The following is an 18426-nucleotide window of genomic DNA, read 5'->3' as shown; positions in this document are numbered from 1 at the left end:
TGAAAAGAAAAGATGCATAGATTTCTTTATAGACAGATAGCTTTGGGGGGTTGGTGCCCTGCGAACTGAGGCATGAACTGGCTATGCACTGCAAACTCCTGGCCTTGAAATCTGCTTGGGAAAAAAAAAATACAAATGTAACTATTTATCCTGCAGAGTAAAGGGACTTTTGCTGTGTGCTCTGTAAAGTTAATTATCCAGGCTGCTTCAGCTCAGATAGAAACCAGTCTATTAAAATACCCAGTGTCATCACAGGGGTTCACGCTGTAGACAGCTCTCTTCAGATCACAAATGAAGCTCATCTGGTGTGAACAGGGTTAGATGGGGCTTCCTGTTGGATTGCCAACCACACATAGGAGTAAAAGAGGAGAGGAGAGAAAGAAAGCAATAGGTAACACAAAGCTTAGCAATGTGAGTTCCGGTTCCGGCGGCTGACGACGACAGGCAGAGACTGCTCGCCCCGCGCATCCCCGGTGGGCTCCCCACTCCTTGGGGGGCACAGGACGCCCCGAAGAGGCTTTCTGCCGGAGGAGCGGCACGGCGGGAGGACCCCTGCATCGGCGGCGGCCGTCGGGGGGGTCCCGCTTCGCTCCAGGCACCGAGGAGCGCGAAGGGGAGGCGTGAAGCATCTTCGCTGTGAGGCTGTCCGGAAGAAAGAAAAGTACTTGAAGGATGCAGCGGCGGTGCGGTGAGGCGTAGATTCCCTTCATACCTGTAACCAATTCTAAAACTTGTCAGTTGTGCTAATTAGAACTTTTGTTTAACTTGGAGAAGTGCGGCTGGAGGGGAGGGGGATTTTCCCCCCCTTGGACAAGCGGCTAGAAACAAAAGTGCTCGTAGCCCCAGGGAAGGAGGAGGGGGAGAGCCAAACCAAAGAGGTCACACTCCAACTAAATGGATTTTCAGACTTAAACCCTCAGGCTTTAAGAAAATGTGATATTTGGGAACTTTGAATTCTGAAAACTTTATTTGTTGCCTCAATACCCGAAGTTGGCAGGGCAAGATGGCACACTTCCGTTGTCTTCATGAAAGCTGAATTTGACTCCACCTTCTAGCTTCAGGCTTCCGGTCTTTGTCTCCGTGTTATTTGGATACCTCTCTTGTGGATTGTTTGCTTTTGAACTTTCTGGAGTGAAAAACGTCTGTTCCCTGCCAGGGTGATTAGAGAGTTCCCTTGTGCCTGGTCTCTCTACCCACCGAACTCTCTTGGCTGCTCTACCACTCTGACTGATTCTTCTCTATACTGACTGGACTCTTTATTACTAACAATGACATCTAAAAGACCACCTCCTGGAAAGTCCGGCTTTGCTGCCTCTGCCCCGACATCTACAACCTCGAGTCCGAGCATGCAATCAACATTGACAGCTTTTAAACAAGTTAAAACTGCGGACTTGGAGTTTCATCAAATGTTTCAGCAAATTCTACAGGGACAAGAGGAAATTAAGAAACAGCTGAAGGAGATGAAAGAAGAAATTAGAGGGAACCAGGAAAAAATTGATAAGAACTCACAGAGATTGGATTTCTTGGAGCAGGGGGCAGCTGAGATGAAGGGGGGGTGGAGGGCGTGCAAAAGGGAAACAAGGAGCTTGACACCCAACAAATGAAAATAGAGTTTGAGAGAATGTCCTTTTATCTTAGATTTCAGAATGTGATGGAGACAGATGATAAAAATATTAGGGACATCATGACAACTATTTTGGCTGAGTATACCCAGAAAGAAAAGCAACAGATGGGGTGGGAAATAGACCTGGTCTATAGAGTGAACTCCGCATATGCTAGAACGCACAATGTCCCCAGGGAGGTGCACATTAAATTTCTTAGGAAAAGCACAAGAGATGAAATTCTGAATACACAAAGGGGACAAGCCCTGATATACAAAGATAAGGAGATAACCATACTGAAACAGATCCCCAAGAAAGTGAGGGAGAAAAGAAAATATTATTCGCAATTGGCGAATAAATTATACCAGAAGGGGGTGTGGTTTCGTTGGTTGCTGCCTGAAGGTATGTTAATATTCTGGGAGGAGACAAGGGTCAGAATTAACATACCCATAGAGGCGCAGGCCTTTATGGAAAAGAATAAATTACTCCTAGAAAAACCAGAAGACATCCCAGTAGATACTCAAGACACGGGAGGGGCCGGAGCACTGCCAACGGGGGGAGAGGGGGCGACATCAAGAAAGCTTAGATCACACAAATAAGTAAGAAAATCCATATGATACAAATTGATTGAAATTATTTTTAATTTATCACACTGACTATATGTTATTATGTAATATTTGAATGCTATGCAAATGTACACCATGAGTCTGGAGGGGGCGTATACCTACCGCAGTTTGCGGCTGCCACAATTAGTAACTTTCCCCATACCTTTTCCTTTTGTAAAACACCAAAAAACCAATAAAACTTTGTTTAAAAAAAAAAAGCTTAGCAACGTAAGTGTATAACCCGGGAAGTTGTATTTAACCCAGCCAGCACTGTTGGCTGGGGAATTCTGGGAATTAAAGTCCACGCTTCTTAAAGTTGCTAAGGTTGAGAAACACTGCCTTTCTTCTGAATAGGCTCAGACATACAATAACACAAAGATTAGGACTGAAAGCCTTCCAGCTGCATTTTCTGATCCCATTTCTTTTGAAAATTGCATTTTAGACAGCAAACAGAACAAAATATTGCAAATAAGTGTTGGAAGAAAAATCCATCTGGTCCAGTCAGGGGTGGCTTCAAAAATTTCAGCAACAGGTTCTCTGCCTGGTTGCTGGGTGAGCGTGGCCATGGTGGGCATGGCCTAGTTGGTCTCCTGCATGACAGGGAGCGTTTTCACGCCTCCGCGTAGGCCCTGCACTTACCTTGCACCCAAAATAAACCGTGTAGAGGCTCCTGGGAGGGGAGGGGAGGGGTAGGCAGGTTCCACCAGAAGAGGGATTTGGAGGTTCTCCAAACTGGCCATAAAGTTAGCTATGGGTCAGTGGTGGGTTCTGGATTCCAGTGCAACTGGTACGGTGCAACAGGGCCCGGCATCCACCACATGAACGCTTGCAGTGCATGCATGTGTCCTTACCTCTTGCGACGCCTCCGCGAGCCTCCGTGTGCGCGGAAGCGCCAAAGAGCTCAAATACAGGTAAGGAGGATGGGCGGGCGGGTGGGCCCACTGGAGCACTATACCGAAATGGTACTCAGTGCTCCCAGCAGGCAGCAGTACACTCATACTGGGTCATACTGCCTGCAACCCACCACTGCTATGGGTTCTATGAACCCTGGCGAGCCCATATCAGCCCACCCCCTGCGTTCAGTTCCAAGCTGGGAGAAAGAAGTTGGAAACAACATGGAGGCTGATTGGAAAGTTGGTTTATTGAACAGAATCACAAAGACAGTGTGCTATTCTGGGTCATCTGAACAAATGGTTGAATGAGTGGATGGATCTTTATAGGTTTCTGGGACTTTGAAGTTTTAACTGTTCTTGGGGTGGTGCAATGAAGGGGCTTGTGATCTGAAAGGATGTTGGGCAATTCCTATTGTGGCTAATGGCTTTCGTCTTGTGTTGGCTCTTGAGTGATGGGCTGCTTTCTAATCCTACCATTCTAACAAGGAGTTTTGAAATATCCTTTCTTGAATGGATTTCTGCCTGCGGTATTTGCTTTGCTTATGAATAGACTATCTATATACTTGTCTTCCTCTTTCAATAAGCTCTTTATCTCTTAAGTGCTGGCATCTGCTGTGGGCTATTAAGGAAGACCTGGGGTCTGCTTTCTTTCTTTGAAAACATGTTTCTCCATTTCTTCTTTAGGACAATATAATATTCTGCCTTTTTAAATATTTCCCAAAATATTTTATTCTTCTGGCATGGGGATGGGGGCTGCCCACATAAGCAAAAAACAAATCCCAGTCCCTTCTAGCACTTAAGAGGCTACCTAGTCTGATAACGCAACAATTGCAAGCAAACACCAAGCACTCTCTGAATAGTTTTAGAAATCTGGTTATGAGGCAAGGAGTTATGTTTAAAGTATTTCTGTTTTCCATTTCGGCTAATGGAAATTCCTATGATGGTGGATAACAAAAGGGTTTTTTAACTAATCAAAAATAAACCAGGCATGTATGAAACTGTCATACAATCAAAATAGAAAACCAGTCAGATCGCAGATAAACTGTTCAAAATGAACAACACTACCAACTAACCAAATTTAGTAATATACGTGAAGGGAAAAGGCGGTGCAAAAAAAGGACAAGGAAGGTAATTGATAATTAATCTAAACACGTTTCCCAACCAAGTCTTCCTTATGGAGAAGTTCTCATTGCTAATGAGATCTTCAGAAAAGATTTGAGGCATATGATGAAAGAGTCCCCCAAGTTAAGCTTAACTCCTAGCACCTGCATACATGCAGTTTTCTTGATAGCATCATGGGCATGATTTGCCATTGCTTTTTTCCAAGATGTTTTTAGGGAGTTCCCAAATTATCCCAAAGAGAAGCAGGAAGAGGCAGCTCTTTTAAGCACTTGTGGCATTCTCAGATTGTGAATGTGAGTTTTTCAAAAAGAATGACGTTTTCTTGAAAGCAGACTGAAATTTTAGCTTATTCTATTTTGGTACTGTCAGAATATTGCAAACCATAGATTGCTATGACCTTTAAAAGTCTTTTAAGCAACAGTTTTTTTAAAAAAAATGCAGCATTGCTCACAAAATATGTTTATCTTTAACTGATGCACAGCAAATGGTGACGTTCAAATCTTGGAAAACCTTAGTACCAACTTCTGAAATTGATATAGGAATCCTCAGGAAGGATTTAGTGTCTGTTTCTCAATCTCTCTTCTAGCTTGCAAGGTTGAAGGACAGTCTGAATAATGATATCAGTAGTTGCATGAAGCCAAGTAGAGCCATTGGGGATGCAGTCCTCTTCTTAGCTCCTAGCTACAAAGCTTTGAAGCTTTGTAGCTTCAATCATATGCTGACTGAAGGTTCCAAAACCTGGCCAGAAACTAAACTAGAAATGATCCAGGAATTCATTTTAATTATACTTTAATTTGAATTAGTAAATATAATTATAGATGTCTAATTTCAATATATCAATTTCTAGAGGGACAGGTGAGAAAATGAAAGCATTTTGGAGGAAATAGGTGATGTAAGTAATTTTCTTAATTGTTGAAATTTGTAAATGTTGATTATAGCTACACATGTGGCAACCTTGGATATATAATGTAGCACTTTATAGACTGAGATATATACCTGTTACTAAGTCAAATTGAAAGTTCTTTTTTTCTCTGTACAAATAAGAAAAGTGAGTCTAGCTAAACTGGAAGGTATTTATTTCTATTAGTAGTATATTAAATTTCATCACCTAGCACAGAGAAAACATTCATTTAGAGCAAACCATCACCATCTTGCAGACGTCTGCATTTTCTCTTGTAATTTTCAGGGCCATTACTGATTTTTGAAATACTGTTTTGTTTTGTTTATATCTGGTGAGATTGGCCTAGCGCCCGAGGAGGTCAGGAAGATCTGAAGCCACTAGTCACATACCTACATAGCATTTCTCATTAGCATTTCTCAAATTAATTTCTTTTTCCCATGTTTCATTTTAAATCACCAGAAAGGCAACCCGGGTGCACATACCCTATGCTTACTACTGTAGAAGTCAGCACCCACCCTCTCTTAGGAAAATGAGAAATTTTAGGAAATATTAAAAGGGCAGAATATTTCCCTAAAAGGCAGGCAGAAATTCAGCCCCCCCCCCCCTCTTCTTGTCAATGGGCCATTAAGCCTGGGCCAGTCTATTCTACATAACAAAGATCTACCTTCTTCAGGCAGAGCCATAATAGGAATCCCAAAGCCTTTTCATTACATCATCACCCAGCAAGAGTCAACCAAGCTTGGGACTCAGCACAGCTTATAGAGTTGCCCCTGCATGGCCCCATGGGAGTCTGACAACTAATCAGAATACAAGCTCAAATTCAAAGCCCAACAGAGGGTATGCATTTCTCTTTCTGTCTCTTTCTCTCCCATGTGCCTTTTTGCCCAGGACCTCAAGCCATGTGATCCTGTCCACCATTAAAACCTTCTTTCCAAACAGCCACCATTGTTTCCAGTGTCTTTCTCCCCACTTGGAACTGAACCCAGATGGACATTTTTTCCAACACTACATTCTAGATTACAGGGATACTTTTAAATAAAGCAGATCCAGGAAGCGGGGTAGTGAAAGAAAGAAGTACTCAACAGCTAAAGCAAAGCACGTGGCATGGCAAGGACAAAGAACCAGAGGACTTCTTGCAGAGAAGGATTAAGACATCAGGTCTTCCACTCAATGGGTTCAACCATTGTGCTGAAGGTAAATTTTGATCTGTATTAATGAAATAAAATTGTTTTATCCATATCTCATTAAAGAGAAGCAGAAGCATAAGAAGCCTACTCAACGAAACCAGAGTTTCTAAATTGACTACTCCTATCCAAAGTAAATTGCCACTTTTTAAAGATTTCTTTCTTCTAAGTTTATTTGTTTATTTAAAACTTATGACGATTAAGTATCGAGGGGGAGAATCAAAGCAATTTTTAGTGTCTTATAGTATGGAAACACACTCAATAAGATCTTACAAACAACTTGAAATCTAACATTATAGCACCGTAACAGTAGTTAACATTCACAGAGAATTGCCATATCTTCCGTATTTCTAATGTGAAGTCAATGAAGTAACACTATGGAAAAGGAAAGATAATATCTATATGTAGGTATTGAAGACAAAATTATATTTAATTACCACCAATTGCTATAATTTACTCCATAGTTGTAATCAGTGCTACATATTTCTATTAAGATGGACAATTTCTTTTATTCAGCTTTAGAAAACTGCAATTATGTCCTTTGCTGTAACTATACTATTTAACAGCCATTACTGGCGCTCCACGTATATGAAAACATGACGAATAATTTTGAAAATATCTTTCCTCAAAAAAAAAAAAAAGTAAAAGCACAATGTACCAAATGAATATAACAATGTGGGTCTTATTACACTAACATCTTAGGAGAACAGAGATCTAGTTTTGATTTATTATTTCTGTCTATTCCCAGCAGATCAAAAGTAAAAGAAAGCATCCCATTATTCTTCAACTTTTCTGAGTCTCTTAAAATACCTGACTTCAACTCCTTTAAGTCAAGATAACTATCTTTCATTTATGATGTACGTCTGCTATATTGCTGAAAATAATAAATAATGTGGCCATTCCGATGCACTAAAGAGGGAGAGGTGAACTGGAAGAAATACTATGTTTAATTCAACAAATTGCCCAATTATTTTATTTTTGTTAAAGCTGGCAATCACTTAATTAACAGGCTAGTAGATCATGTTAATAAGATGTGTACACATGTATATTAGTCCAGTATGTCCTGCTTATGAATAGCCAATGGAAAGCAAATGGGGCATTCATCCCAAAGAACCATATCATATGACTAAAAAAATAGTATGATCTTTATTAGAGATATAGACTTTACTGGAAGTTATTGCACACAATGGATAAATGTAAAAAGGATTTTTAAAAAGTATAAATTGGCTATGAAATACAATTTGGGGGATATGAAATGTTTTCCTATTAGCGCTGGTTTATTACAACCCATTTAGACAAAGCACTATTCATATTTCATGTTTACCCACACTGCGGAATAGAAAACCGCTAGAATTTACAGGAAGAATTAGATAAACTGTGACCCACTGGGTTATCCTTTCGTAGACATTGCCTTACCTAAACAGAAAAACAAAATCATCATGGACAGGCAGAAGCATGAGCAACTTCCAACTTCCTGCTGCCTTCTTCTTTGACTTGGCTTGTGGGCAACTGGCAAAGAACATGGGAAATCACTGCTTCTCAGCTACGGAACTGCCTGCCACTTCGTTGGGAGAGAGGAAACAAAGGGAGGTGTGACCCAAGAGGATAACTGCAGCTCACTACTCCTCTCAACCATTCCTCAGTTACTGTGACCTGCCATTTAGGTTACACGTTATGTGCAGAGTTAGCACTGTTTCAAAAGCATAGTCTACCATTCTTTCAAAAGACTAATAAGGAGCGTGCATTAATGCCTGACTATTTTCCAAGTCACTATTCACCCATTACAGGAACATATGCCTCCATGGATACTGGGTGTCCAGCCTTTCCTAATACCTAAAGTAAAATGGTGATTTGGGGCAATAGCCAGAAATCGGAGGAAAGGGCATACTTGTAGCTACCCAAGAAAAGATGGACAGGTCACCAGGAAGTATAATCATGTCCATAGCCAAATTTCTATTAGGAAAAAACTCAGAAAATTCTACTTTAAAATGAGATCACCTTTATGCCACTTCATTTGTGCAGTGAGGTAGGGTAAGATGAAGATAATGTCATGTCAACATGTTATTTAAAAACTATTTTTCTAATTATTCATTAGAAGGGAGGGAGGCTGAGTGCTCAATTTACCTGTCACATAATGGTAAAAATACATTCCAGATCATATCATTGTGCCTTCTCTGTGATAGCCCCTAATTTTGGAACATGCTACATTTACTCCTGATCCCCTTTTATTCTAGAAAACTCTGGAGGTTTTTGCTTTAATTTCACCTGGACTTTTATCCATAGTATGATTGTGATAAACTATTTATTCAGTTGTATTATCATAACTATTTCATTAGGGAACGGAACATCTTTTTTATTGGTTGATTGGCTTGTATTTTCCTTGTATACCACCCAAATTCTTGTGATTGAAGCGGAGTACAAAAATTGGAAAGAAAATGAATAAATAAGTGTTCAAACAAACCCCAAATAAGTGCTTCCATAGTGATTTTGTATCCAAGTTACTCTGAGCTACTCTGGTGAGCCATGTGAGTTTACTCAGTTTTGACTGATCTGAAAGCAAGCTTTCGGTTTTCATCATACTCAAAGGCTTTCTGTTGGACTGCATTCAACGTGAAAGGGACGAAAAAACGATTAAACCAAAATGAAGCATATTAAAGTGCCATTGATCTCAGTAAAAAGTTATTACTTCCCCAGTGGAACAGCTCCAGTCTGACTGAAAACACTGAAAATTCAAAGGCCTTATCTTTGGCTTGATCATTTATTATCAGTGTTGATATACAACAAAAGTGGCATTTCTTTCTTTCCTAATAAAAGATAGTATTCTTATTTTGTAACTCTTATCAACCGAGACAAAATGAAGCTAACATTGTATAGTTTAGCGCCTTGTTCGCTCTAAGATAATATAAGGATAAAGTTAGGAGAAAATTAACCTAACGTATAGACTTAAAATCCTTAAAATCCTTCTGGTTATAAATGTGAAAAGTCAGTGGCATTGTTTCCCACCATTCTGTAGTAAAATAAATTTAGTAAAAAAAAGTAATATAACAGAAAAATATACATATATACTCATTGTACTTTTAAACACACCCCCCCCCCCGGCAACCTAATTTTGGTCGAGATGTAGACCTGGTTACAGTTCCCAGCTATTCTCATCATTATCTTTATATAGTTATACATCCTTACATGTCCCCAATTTGTGATTCTGTCTTTTTATCAAAATAGTTTCCCATTGTAGGTATATTTCATGTTCTCTCTCCATTTTTCTATACCTTATATTAGATTACCCTTAGTTATCTCTAGATGACAATCTTCGCTGTTGAAGTTGAAGAAGCATTTATTTATTTATTTATTTGTTTGTTTGTTTATTATCTGATTTTATTAATTTAGAAGTAACTCAAGGCTGCAATCACACATAATACTTGTTCTTTCTTCCATTTCCCCCTCAACAGCAACAACCTTAGGAGATTGGTTGGGCTGAAAGAGAATGATTGGCCCAGCTTTCATGCCTAAGGCGGGACTACAATTCACAATCTCTGGGTTTCTGTGGCTACAAATACAGCCTAATGTGATATCAACAAGAATTAGTGCTTGCTAGTTTATAATAACGCCTATAAGTTGCAATAAAATGTTTATAGTCTACAAAAATAAAAATTAACAACAGGAAAAAACTACAGAAATAAAAACTAACCAATCCCTAATTACACATAAACCCAACAGTAAATGATGGCATCAATTCATGCCAGTGTCTTTGAAATAACTCTCTTTATGGCAGATAGACATACACACAGGCACTTATTGCCTGCAGGTTTCCACCATTCTCACATCATGAAACTGAGGAACCACAAACAGGTTCTCCCAGGATGTCCAAATCAGATTGGATAAAATTGGCAGAAGAAGACTGTCCTACAAGTACTCCAGTTTCAAGCCATATAGCCTTTATTTATTATTCTTATTGATTTTTTATGCCACCCATCTACCCCATAAGCAACAGGCCTTCAAACTTGGCAACTTTAAGACTTCTGGACTTCAACTCCCAGAATTCTCCAGCCAGCATAGCTGCCTAACTCGCTGCCTTGATTCTGCCTTCTAAAGTCCACAAGTCTTAAAGTTGCAAAGTTTGGGGACCCCTGCTATAAAGGCAACGCTGGGCATCTTACATATTATAACAGAGAAATAGAAAAGTAATTAAAATATTAAAACTATGCAAATTAAAAAATTTAAAAGTCAAAAACAGCAACTTGACTTGTTCTTAGAAGATGATTGGAAGCGCCTAGAACCAGAGCAATTATGTGCTGACATAATTCAACTTACTGTTCCTTTGAAAAACTTTTCCTTCCATTTGAACTCACTGCCTTGATTCTCCCTTCTGAAATACCAATCATATTTGTTACCTGTGAAACATCCTGTCTAGGTATTTGAGGATGTCTATGGTATCACTATCATGTTTTCCCGAAAATAAGACAGAGTCTTATTTCTTTTGACCCCCGAAATAAGCCTTGGCCTTATTTTCGGGAAGGTTTTATTATTTTTGAGGTGGCATATATAGGAGGTGGCAAGCGTAGTCACTTCATGGCTGCTGCTGTGTTGCGATATTTTTGGGGAGGGCTTATTTTAGTGCAAGCACTCAAAAGCCCAATTAAGCTTAGTATCTGGGAGGTCTTATTTTCAGAGAAACAGGGTACTTAATTATTATTTTTTCTTTAGGCTATAATGTCTAAATGTCCCTTCATGGATTTTACATTCGTTTCCCATCTTCGTGACTGCCCTCTGGATCTATCTGTACATGTGTGGTTTGGTTTTCTTATTTACAAAAAGAGAACCATCTCTGGAAAATTCTTCCTGGTTACTTATTCTGGCAGGGGTACTTCCCACACAGTTTAATAGAGGCTTAGTCACAATGGAAAGATTTCAGATGGTCGTATTCATATTTCCCAATCTTGGTATTCTCAGAAGTAAATGTAACCACAGGGAAGTTAAAGCTTTTAAAAAAACACAGAGAGAATAGTTTTGAGCACAATGTTAAAGAAAAAAGCTGAGGTAAATTAGCTGCTAGGTATAGATAAAACTGCATCTTGGATTTTACACTAAACTATCACTTGTTTTCTGCTTTCCATGCAGCATAGATTTACTCCCTGAGACAATAATAAGACAGTAATCACCTCTGTTTGACTGACATCATAAAATCTTCCTGTGCATCAGGATTTATATTTGCATGTGTAGGTTGCCTCTTCGATGCCTCATTATCTAATCAAACTGGAGGAAAGACAGGAAAGAAAACGTCTTAGTCATTTTTTCTCTCTCTCTTGTTCTCTCTCCATCACTCTTTCTCTGAGGTAAAAGGTAAAGGTTGTGTCATTATTTCCTACCTTCCTATTTTCTTTTGTGGCATTCTGCTTGGAATAGTAAAAGGGACAGGGGGAAGAAAATCATCCGAAACTATGCAGGGATTGTTTCAGAACATGTCATTCTCACACCATTCTTTTCTTACCATTCTTGTGCTATTTACTAGCCAATCCCAGATTGTGCTGCTTTCCCCATAACTATGTGCCAAATGCATATAGGGTTTTCCAAGTCAGGTTTTCCCTCCGAATCCTGTCTAACGTTGTGAAATGTTCACCTGCTCCAGCTGCTAGCATCTTTGACAAGTTCAAGGACTTCGCAAGGCCTTTCCAAGGTCCCCAGACTTGCCTAAGATGCCTGGCCCCCAGAAAGCACGGGCGCGGGGGTGACGATGGCGGCAGGAGCTTACATGGTATGGCCGGTCTCCTAGGACCTCCTAGGCACCGGCCACACCACACAAAATACCGTCCATCTCCCCGTGCTCAGAAAAGCAACTCCGGGAAGGTGCTTTGGTGGTAGCAGGCATCCTAAAACCTGCCTGCTAGCAAAGGACTTACCCGGGCTTCCTTTTCTGAGTACAGGGAGATGTGCGGTATTTTGCGCCATCCGTCTCCCCATGCTCAGAAAAGCAAAGGTGCTTTGATGGTGGCAGGAGTCCTAAAACCTGCCTGCTAGCAAAGGACTTACCCGGGCTTCCTTTTCTGAGTACGGGGAGACAGGCGATATTTTGCGCCATCCGTCTTCCCATGCTCAGAAAAACAACTCCGGGAAGGTGCTTTGGTGGCAGCATGAGTCCTAAAACATGCCTGATAGCAAAGGACTTACCCGGGCTTCCTTTTCTTTCTTTTTTTTTTAAACAAAGTTTTATTGGTTTTTTAATATTTTACAAAGGGAAAAGGTATGGGAGAGATTACAAATTTTGGCAGCCGCGAAATGCGGTAGGTGCACCCCCCCCTCCAAACTCATAGTATACATTTGCATAGAATTCAAATATTACATAATAGCATATAGTCAGTGTGGTAAATTCAATTGGTAATTTCGGTCAGTTTATATCACGTGGATTTTCTTACTTATTTGTGTGATCTGAGCTTTCTTGATGTCGCCCCATCTCCCTCAGCTGGCAGTGCTCCAGCCCCTCCCGTGTCTTGTACATCTACTGAAGTGTCTTCTGGTTTTTCTAGGAGTAGTTTATTTTTTTCCATAAAGGCCTGTGCCTCTATGGGTGTATTAATTCTAACTCTTGTCTCCTCCCAGAATATTAGCATTCCTTCGAACCATCGAAACCACACCCCCTTCTGGTATAGTTTATTCGCCAATTGTGAATAAAATTTTCTTTTCTCCCTCACTTTCTTGGGGATCTGTTTCAAAATGGTTATCTCCTTATCTTTGTATGTCAAGGCTTGCCCCCTTTGTGCATTCAGGATTTCATCTCTTGTGCTTTTCCTAAGAAATTTAATGTGTACCTCCCTGGGGACATTGTGTGTTCTAGCATAGGCTGAATTCACTCTATAGACCAGGTCTATTTCCCACCCCATCTGTTGTTTTTCCTTCTGGATATACTCAGCCAAAATGGTTGTCATGATGTCCCTTATGTTTTCATCATCTGTCTCCATCACGTTCTGAAATCTAAGATAAAAAGACATTCTCTCAAACTCTATTTTCATTTGTTGGGTGTCAAGTCCTTTGTTTCCCCTCTGCACACCCTCTATCCCCTTCATCTCAGCTGCCCCATCTTCCAAAAGATCCAGTCTCTGTGAGTTCTTATTAATTTTATCCTGGTTCTCTTTAATTTCTTCTTTCATCTCCTTCAATTGTCTCTTTATTTCCTCTTGTCCCTGTAGAAGTTGTTGAAGCATTTGATGAAGCTCCAAGTCCATAGATTTAGGTTGCTTGAAGGCTGTTAACGTTGATTGTGTGCTAGGACTGGAGGTTGCAGATGTTGGGGCAGAGGCAGCAAAGCCTGACTTTCCAGGAGGTGGTCTTTTAGATGTCGGGCTTCCTTTTCTGAGCACGTGGAGATGGGTGGTATTTTGCGCCATCCATCTGCCCATGCTCAGAAAAGCAACTCCGTGAAGGTGCTTTGGTGGCGGCAGGCATCCTAGAACCTTCCTGCTAGCAAAGGACTTGCACGGGCTTCCTTTTCTGAGCATGGGGAGATAGAAAGTAGTTTGTAATGAGGTTGTAATGAGGGGTCCTGGGTGCTCTCTGAACTTGGTGCAGACGTTTCATTACCAAACTAGGTAACATCACCAGTGCTAGAAGGGAGTAGGGTTGTGGGGGAAGGAGGAGAAAGATAGGACAAAAAGAAAAGGAGAAAGAGGAGGTGGAGGATAGTGGGATCCTTGCTGCTTTCTGAGCTTGGTGGTTTTCTTACAGACATTTCATTACCAAACTAGGTAACATCATCAGTGCTAGAAGGGAGTGGGGTTGGGGGGAAGGAGGAGGAGAAGTAGAAGGACAAAAAGGAAAAAGATAAGGAGTGAGAGGATTGGGGGGTCCTTTGGTGTTCTCTGAACTTGGTGGTTTTCTTGCAGGCATCTCATTACCCAACCATGTGTCATCATCAGTGCTAGAAAAAAATGGAGTATACAGAGAGGAGGAGGAGGGCGACGACTGTGTGGTCCTTGGTGTTCTCTAGCTTGTTTTCTTGCAGATGTTTCATTACCCAGACCAGGTATTATCATCATCATTAGTGCTAGAAAGAATGGGATATATAGAGAGGAGGACGATGAGGGGGGGGGGGGACGGAGATGACAGCAGGGTCCTTGGTGTTCCCTGAGCTTGGTGGTTTTCTTCCAGACATTTCATGACCCAGCTAGGTATCTCACATCAATGACAATAAAACATCTGCAAGCAAACCATCGAGACCACAGGGCATTTATTTCTTCATTTATTAAATTGATATGCCTCCTGCCTCGTGGTCATGACGAACTCCTCAACAGGACCTTCCACAATGACCAGCCTCAGAATTATCTCTCCACAATCTCAAATTTTATTCATTGTGTATAGAATATTTTTAATGGTTTTATTTTAATTTATTATATAATATTTTAATGGTTTTATTTTAATTTATTGTGTGTAGAATATCTTTTTTTTAATTATTTTTAGGAAATTTTTATTTATTTATTGTTTATAGAATGTTTATTACAAAAAATGTTATTCCTTTTTGCAAATGTTTTATTTGTGCTGCAATACGTTGCTTTTAAGTGTACAGGTTGGTGCATGGTTTATGTGTCTCAAGGTGGCTGCTTTTCTATGGGAAGGCCGGGTTGGTGCAAGGCAGCTTTGCCAGATTTTGTGTGTTCCTGTGTGATACCTGGTTGTTTAAGTAATTGTGAGATGGTTGCTGGTTCTGTGAGCTTCCTGGCACTGTCCTTTATAATTTCCCACAATGCCTTGATGGTTTTTATTCCTTTGCCTTTCCTGTCCTTAGGGTTAGGGGGGAAAAACTGGTTTCAACTGCAGTCTTTTGGGGGGAAATTGTTATTTTTTGGTGTTTTCCTGGCACTGTCATAGTTTGTGTGTGTGGGTGTGTAATGTCCCACAGTTATCTACACCTTAATAATGATCAAGTACTAATAATATTTTCTTATACATTTTAGTGACCTTTCCTTACATAATTGGTGTTTTCTTTCATACTTTTAGATTTCTAATTGCTGTTTCTGTTAGTTAGCAATTGATAAAACAAATCTCATGTGAAAAAGTCTTCGAAGCCTTCTTGATTTTAATTGTCAATTTATTCATTCCTGCACATTGTAATATTTATTCATTTTCATATCTCTGTTTTTCCACTGTTGTGCAAACACAATGCCAGCAGCTGCTAACATGTGTAAAATTAAATATGTACTGTATTCCCTTTGAAATGCAAGTAGTTAGTAGTAACCTACTTACCTTCTGTAAGTAGCTCTTTTATTGTTTTGTGTACTTATTTTAATCTTATTTAAGTAGTAAATGCACAAAATAATAAATTTCCTTTTTTATATCTTCTTTTTGTAGATCATACATTGGGGCAAAGAATTCAATGACATTGTCTTGGCCACTCCCATCCGTTCACATGACTGTCAAGCCACTCCTACTCAGTCACATGGCCAGCAAGCCTCTCCCACAAAGCAGGCCACACCTACAGAAGAGGTTCCAAAAACATTTGAAACCCACCACTGGGCTGAATCCTATCACTGGCTATATCTTCTGGCCTACTAAACTACACAGACCTGTCAGGTCTGATGTTTAGCAAGTGCTTATCAACATTGTGCTTTTGCAGATTCAGGTGAATGAATTTCCTTGCAGGTTTCTGTACGTGACCAATGAACTTATATACAGGTCAGAAGTAGAATTTGTTCTGTAAATTATAGGGTGTTATTTTTTATGACTGTCAATATAATTTAATATATTAAAAACATTAGTTGTTTCTTATTTCACTGTGACTGCTGTCTTCTAAACAGACTGTTCCCTATAGATTTTGCTAGTATCATGACAGTAATTTTCCTGGGCAATGTCTCCCAAGTATTCATCACAGATACAATATCTAATGTTGCCTATGCTTCCCACCTTCACCCCTCCACTTGCCATTTTGTGATTAGCTGCTTTCCAATACAACATAAATTGTTCAATAGATTTTTAGTCACACTAGGTTAATTCAGTTACTTCTGAGCACATAGATGTGGTTCATCAGCAAATCACAAGACAGTCTTTTTCACTAACTTTTAAAAACATGAAGCCATCCAATTATCTGTCTATCAATTTATCTCTTTCTTATATTTAATTCAAGTAATAATCTAATAAAACATTACTTTATATTCCTAGTAAACAAGCAATTATTGCCTTTAGAAAAAAAAGACATTTTTTTTTCTAATTTAGTTTATAGAAATAAAGAAAGCATGAAATTCTGGTACAAGGTAGTTAAGTAGCTGCACCATTTTCAGTTCTGTAACAGAATATAAATGCAACATCTTAAGTAGAGCTGTTCTTAAAATTTGTTCTGTGGTTTTCTGAACCAATCTTCACTTTGATGGAAACAAATTGCTTTTGAATTTTGTCAAGGAAGAAAATCTTGATGAAGTCTTCATGGTAGGAAGTGTTGCATTTTGGTTACAATGAGGCCAGGAAGTATATATGAGTGTCCTCTTTTTCATGTACAACAACTCAACAGCCCCCTAAGTTTCCCATGCTTCAGTCAAATCAGGAAAGGACACCTGGAGGAAATTCTGCCCAGGTCAAGGCCATCCAACCTTTCTTCCATTGTTTCCAAGCATAGGAAAACTGACATGTGTCAGCGTTCCAAATATCATGCAGAATTAAATCATTGTCCAAAGCAAAGTTATCCTTAAAACTCCAATTTAATAAGACAGACATGTTGGCATTGTGCTGTGAAATTTCAACTCTAATGTACATCCTGTGGGTTCACCCAGTTGAAAGTTCATTATCTATCCTCACACCCCATCCAATCTTCATCTTCCACACTGGCATGTACACCCCTCTGCTTCTGGTCAGGTGTCGAGGTACAGAGACAAAAGACGACCTTGAGCTTCTAAGAAGAACCATAACAATACATTCCACAATCCTACTCCTTTCTATTCCCCCCTCCCAACTACTACACTAATGAAACAGCATAAGAAATTAATAAAAAGTGTGGCAGGCCAAAGATCCTAAAAGGAACATAACTACAGGCCTGACAACATGTATCTAGCAATTTCCTCCAAGGCTAAGGCTTCTAGAAATCTAAAATGTGTGTAAAGTTACCAAACTAACCCAGTGGCATGACAACAAAGTATAGCTAGACCAGGGGTGTCAAACTCAATTTCACATCAGGGTGGTTCTCCTCAGCGTGTGTGGGAGGGGGGGTGGCCAAGTGCAGGGGCATGGCCAGCTTGACGCCACTCTGCAAACTGCTAGCATGTTTCCCAGGAGTGGGTTCCAGATTCTTTTACTGCTGGTTTGCCCAGGGATGTGCTTCGGGCACACACACGCTTGATGCCCACTACACGTGCATCCGCAGTAGTGAAAAAATTGCTTCTACACATGTGCAGAAGCAAAAAAGAAGATGGCGCCACCTATGGCACCGATATAACTGGTTCGGGGGTGTGGGGGGCTGAGTAGGTCCAGAGGTAGGACCCCACCTCTGATGTTTCCTCCTCACATTGGGTAGACCGGGTTGAAGTGATGTGGGTAGACCGGGCTGAAGTGATGCAGGTAGACTGGACCGAAGAGATGTGGACTGGCCCCATATATTTTCCAGGATGGCCCTGCAGGTCAGATCCAAATACATCACGGGCCGAATCCAACCCGTGGGCCTTGAGTTTGACACCCCTGAGCTGGACCATAGCACAAGTGCTTAAAAGTTAAATTGTTCTATAAGTGAAAAAGGAATACAACAATTAGTTATACTCCACAGTCTCTGAATCCTCTATCTACCTCAATTGGTCCCTTTAACTTAAATGCTGTCACTAAGCTTTCCATTTTTTTTGCTGTCAATTATTCATCCAGTCTCTTTGACAAGCTTGGCCTGAATCACCCTTTTTCGATATTATGATTCTATATCAAAATTTCCAAAAGGTAGTTTAAAGAACTTGCAAAAGTTTAAGATAGACAAAAAGTATATATATTTTTCACTGGCAGGTGAGAGATCAGGAAATGAAGTGATAGATTTGCTACAATATTGAATTTTAGTGGTCTTTTTATAACCATGGATAGACCTATTAGGCTCCTACGCCAAATAATGCTGAATGATTTCCCATCTCTGCATCTATTGTACATATATATCTTTACTCTTGCAGCAATGAA

At 40.0% G+C, this 18426-nt stretch overlaps 1 long non-coding RNA gene across 3 annotated transcripts in view; it reads right to left on the bottom strand.

Annotated features, from left to right (window-relative positions):
- The window catches only part of LOC309387491, a 99276-nt gene that overhangs the window by 56634 nt on the left and 24216 nt on the right, over window positions 1-18426 (bottom strand). The window contains exon 3 of one of the 3 annotated variants that reach the window (XR_014174592.1): window positions 17858-17994. The exons of the other annotated variants lie outside the window; for them this stretch is intronic. This is a non-coding gene — a long non-coding RNA (uncharacterized lncRNA). Of the gene's footprint in view, window positions 1-17857; window positions 17995-18426 lie in introns of those variants that run through there. 3 annotated transcript variants of the gene reach the window in all.

The sequence above is a fragment of the Natrix helvetica genome, assembly GCF_964273705.1.
Source record: "Natrix helvetica genome assembly, chromosome: 2".
In the NCBI taxonomy this organism is placed as follows: Eukaryota; Metazoa; Chordata; class Lepidosauria; order Squamata; family Natricidae; genus Natrix; species Natrix helvetica.
This window is presented reverse-complemented; position numbering and strand designations above follow the sequence as displayed.